Source organism: Mandrillus leucophaeus, unplaced genomic scaffold (genome assembly GCF_000951045.1).
Source record: "Mandrillus leucophaeus isolate KB7577 unplaced genomic scaffold, Mleu.le_1.0 Scaffold566, whole genome shotgun sequence".
Lineage (NCBI taxonomy): Eukaryota > Metazoa > Chordata > Mammalia > Primates > Cercopithecidae > Mandrillus > Mandrillus leucophaeus.
In genome coordinates, this window is record NW_012106097.1 from 1,054,626 (window position 1) to 1,058,946 (window position 4,321).

The following is a 4,321-nucleotide window of genomic DNA, read 5'->3' on the forward strand; positions in this document are numbered from 1 at the left end:
TCCGACTCCCCCACACACTGAAGAGAAACCTTATGGTACAGAGCTTCTCTTGGGATTTTTCTCTTTAACTTTCTTACACATGAGTACACCATTTCTCCAGGCACATCCCATACCAAAGGATTCCATGAGTCAGGCAGCACTTGCTTCTTGTCCTTATAGTTATCAAGAAATAATTGTATATATTCAAATTATATATCCAGCCCACACTTTGTCTTGTCAAACTAAAGAAAAAAAATAAAAAGGAAAAGAAACACTCAGTGGCATGCCTGTTCCTTAATTAGCTTTCATGCAAAAGAGAAAAGTTCACAACATAATCCTATCCCCATTCCCCCTGCCCTGCAATACCCCAACACACACATTTTTAAGAAACACAAAAGTCTGGTCAGTTTGTATGTGGGTTGAATTGCATATGTTGTGTTACCGTAAGAAATCTACTTGGCCTAAGTCTATAATAACAAAGAGTTGAACCGTTGGTTGTTGATGAAGACTTCCCTTACTTTCGATTAGGATGCTGGAGGTGTGCAAGCATGGAAACTCAAGATCCCAGATTTCAGCTACCATGTGAATAGAGCTTATAATGGTACCACCAGCTAAATGCCTATGAGGGAAATATCCAAGTGCTAGATATTTTTCAACCTACCAAAATGGCTAAAATTAAAAAGACTACCAGTACCAAGTATTGGCAAGAATCTAGGGAAACAGGAACTCTCTTACATTGCTGGTGGGAATGTAAAATGGTATGGCCATGTTGGAAACAGGTTGGCAGTTTCTTAAAAAATTTAACTTACACTTCCCATATGACTCAGCAATTCCATTACTAGATATCTATCCAAAGGAAATAAAAATATATATCCACACAAAGATTTGTATGCAAATATTCATAACATCATTATTCATAATAGCCAAAGTCTGGAAACAACCCAATGTCCATGGATAAACAAAATATTGTGTTTCAGTACAATAGAACACTACTCAGTAATAAAAGGAATGAACTACTGATATATGTAACAACATGAATTCATCTCAAAAACATCATGCTAAGTGAAAGGGGACAGATATAAAATATGCATACAGTTCCATTCATATAAAATCTCTAACAAAAGCAAAATTATGCAGCAATAGAAAACAGATTGAAGGGCTGGGGTGTGAGCAGGAATGAACTACAAAAGGGAATGAAGGAACTTTTTGGGGATGTTGAAAGTATTCCAAATTTTAATTGTGGTGATGGTTATATAACTGTATAAATTTGCTAAAACTCATCTAACTGTACATTTTAAATGGATGAATGTCAAGGTATGTAAATAGTACTTCAATAAAGCTATAAAACAGAAGTGTTGAGTATTTTTTAAGTTGTTATATTTTTCTTTTAAAATGTGTATGTTGGCCGGGCACGGTGGCTCACGCCTGTAATCCCAGCACTTTGGGAGGCCAAGGCGGGTGGATCACAAGGTCAGGAGGTCGAGACCATCCTGGCGAACACGGTGAAACCCCGTCTCTACTAAAAATACAAAAAAATTAGCCGGGCGAGGTGGCGGGCGCCTGTTGTCCCAGCTTCTAGGGAGGCTGAGGCAGGAGAATGGTGTGAACCTGGGAGGCGGCGGAGCTTGCAGTGAGCGGATATCACGCCACTGCACTCCAGCCTGGGCAACAGAGTGAGACTCCATCTCAAAACAACAACAACAACAACAACAACAAAAATGTGTATGTTTATTTTAGAATGTGTGAAAGGTATAAAAATGGAAAATAAAAACCTTAATCCCACCTGCCAGAGATAACTACTACTAAGGTTCTTTAATAAGTTAACATTGAAAACACTATTATATCCTGATAGTTTTCACCTAATGTTACATCCTGAGCATTTTATCTTTTTAAATTATTCAAAACTATGATATTTGATGGCTATATAATATTACATCATGTGTGTTACAGTAGTAGATTTACCAATTCCTCTTTATTAGACATTTAGATATTTACAATTTTTATTCTTATGAAAGTAAATTCTGAAAGTGTAAATAAGGTCCAAAGTTTATGGATGATGTTTGAGGCCCTTGATGAATACATATTTCTAAATTGCTTTTCAGAAATATTTCATAATCAATGCAAGAGAGTGACCATAGCACTGTTACTTGGCAGCACTATTGTTTTCTTTCTTTCTTTCTTTCAATATTTTTAATTACTTGTATTTCTGGTGAGATTAATTCTGTCTTTCTTTTTTTTTTTTTTTTTTTTAAGAGTCTGAAAACCCTGTCACCTGCTTTATTTCTGGAGAAGGGTAAAGGGAGAAGGGAAAATATTCACTTGAATTTGAGGGGCAGCTAAACTGGAAGCAACAATTTCAGGCTTCTAAGTTTCCTCTGATCCATAAGGGAACTGAAATTTCCTTGTTTGGAGATTCAAAGAGTTTAATTTTTCCCTAGAGCAAGATCAACAATTTTCACTGCAATGAAAGAATAAAAAACAAACTCAATAGCACCAAATGGGGCTTTAACACAGAAAACAGGGCCACTCTTTTTAAATGCAAATTTTTACATTAAAATACGTTTATAAATCATAGTAGGTGTTCTTCCTCTGGATTCAACATTTCTCCCTTCCCTAACAGGAGCCCTGGAACCTGAAGAGCATGTACATTACTAACCAGACATACAATCCAGCCGCCTTGTCCAAATTGGAATCTGATTGCTAATGGACTAGACTCGGGGCTGCCCCAGGGGATGAGCAGCAGTAACTACGCTCTCAGGGAGAATGGGTACTGAGGATGCCACCAGTCAAAGAGCCGAACGCTGTGCACTGGGTCCAGGATGACTTGCATACCCTGCTCACTGCGCAGTTTCCGATCACCATGGACAGGGGAATCTTGGAACACCAGTCTCACTCGATGATGCCACATGTCCGTGCTCACACTGATAGTCAACAGAGTAAATATCATGCCCATGACAATCGGAATACAGATGAAACTGAGGGTGGTGACCTGCAGTAGGCAGCAGTGCTGGTCTGGATTGGTATGAACATCTTGTTACTGAACGGAGGCTGCAATCCTCCTGTACACTTGCTCTTTAACCTAGGGGACTGTTTTTTGAACTTGAAGTTGAATTCCCACATTGGTTCCTGTCTGTTCCCAACAATCTTTCTGCATCAGAAAAGTAAGCATTTGGAATTCTTTAATGCGCTGGGGGTGCTTTCTGGAATGGCTGGATTCTTGGAGATTCGAGCAGCAAATGGCTCATACATATGGTACAGAGATCGGATCACACAAGCCCGGAGACAGTGCAGCTTCTCCATTGACTCTGGTCGCAGACGCAAAGACAGGGAAGCGTCCAGCGGGTAGTGCCTTCGGTACAACCTGGTCCAAAAAGTAGCAGTGCAAGTGACAGTCCAGGCATTCTTACAAATCAGGGAAAAATTCACAATGTCCTCAGGATGGATATAAGAGACCAGCAACAGCCAAATATCCATGGGATACTCTTCTCCAACAGCCCCGTCCACTTCTTTGTGCCTCTTGCTTTTCTTTTCTCTGGAGACAGTTCTCTCGTGGATGCTTTCCTCCTGGGCATCCATCTCATCACTGCTGTCGATGATGTCACAGGGCTCACCAGCCCCAGAAACAGCTTCCTCTGCAGGAACCTGAGAGGCTTCCAAACCACAAAGAGATTTCACTTCCTGCTGAACAGCGTTGGTTACGGTTTTCTTGACTCGTCCAGATCTCATGACAGCCGAATCCGACTTGGCGTAATCCGCCATGGTCACTCGGCCGGAGCAGGCTTCGTGGGCCCGGAACTTGAGTCGCTTTCCTCTCCTGGGCACGGCGACCGTATTGGGGAGAGGCCTGCCTAGCAGGCCGGTTCCCCCGGCTGTGTCTCTGGCCGGAGAGCCGGTCACGGGAGCCGCAGGTCAGCTCCGCCCGGCTCCACGGCCGTCCCACACCCGAGATTAATTCTTTCTAAGGAGCTACCGTGGTCATTGAGGCTGTTTACACATATTCCAGTTCATCTCCCTTTGGAAACATAACAGGTTTGGACTCTTCTCTCCTTTTGAAATTATGCTTGGCCATGGGACTTACTTTGGCCAATGAAATATGAATAAAGTGACATGTCACTTCTTGCTCAAAACTTTAGGAGCCAGTGCACAATTTGCACATTTCCCTATTTCGTGCCTGTATGATGATGACAGTGTGAATTGAGATGGAGCTTCTGCCAGCCTGGGGCCCAAGAGACCTAGATGACCTTGGCTCCTCGGTGAACCCACACTGGGAGGTAGCATGAGTAAGAAATAAACCTTATTGCATCACTGAAGTTCAGGGCTGGTTGTCACTGAAGCATAATTG

General features: G+C 41.8%; 1 pseudogene across 1 annotated transcript; it reads right to left on the reverse strand.

Annotated features, from left to right (window-relative positions):
* Nucleotides 1–2,229: 2,229 nt before the first annotated feature.
* LOC105552591 lies at nt 2,230–3,920 on the reverse strand (annotated as a pseudogene). The gene has a single exon (XR_001008037.1). The product of XR_001008037.1 is annotated as a transmembrane protein 183A-like (transcript).
* Nucleotides 3,921–4,321: the final 401 nt, after the last annotated feature.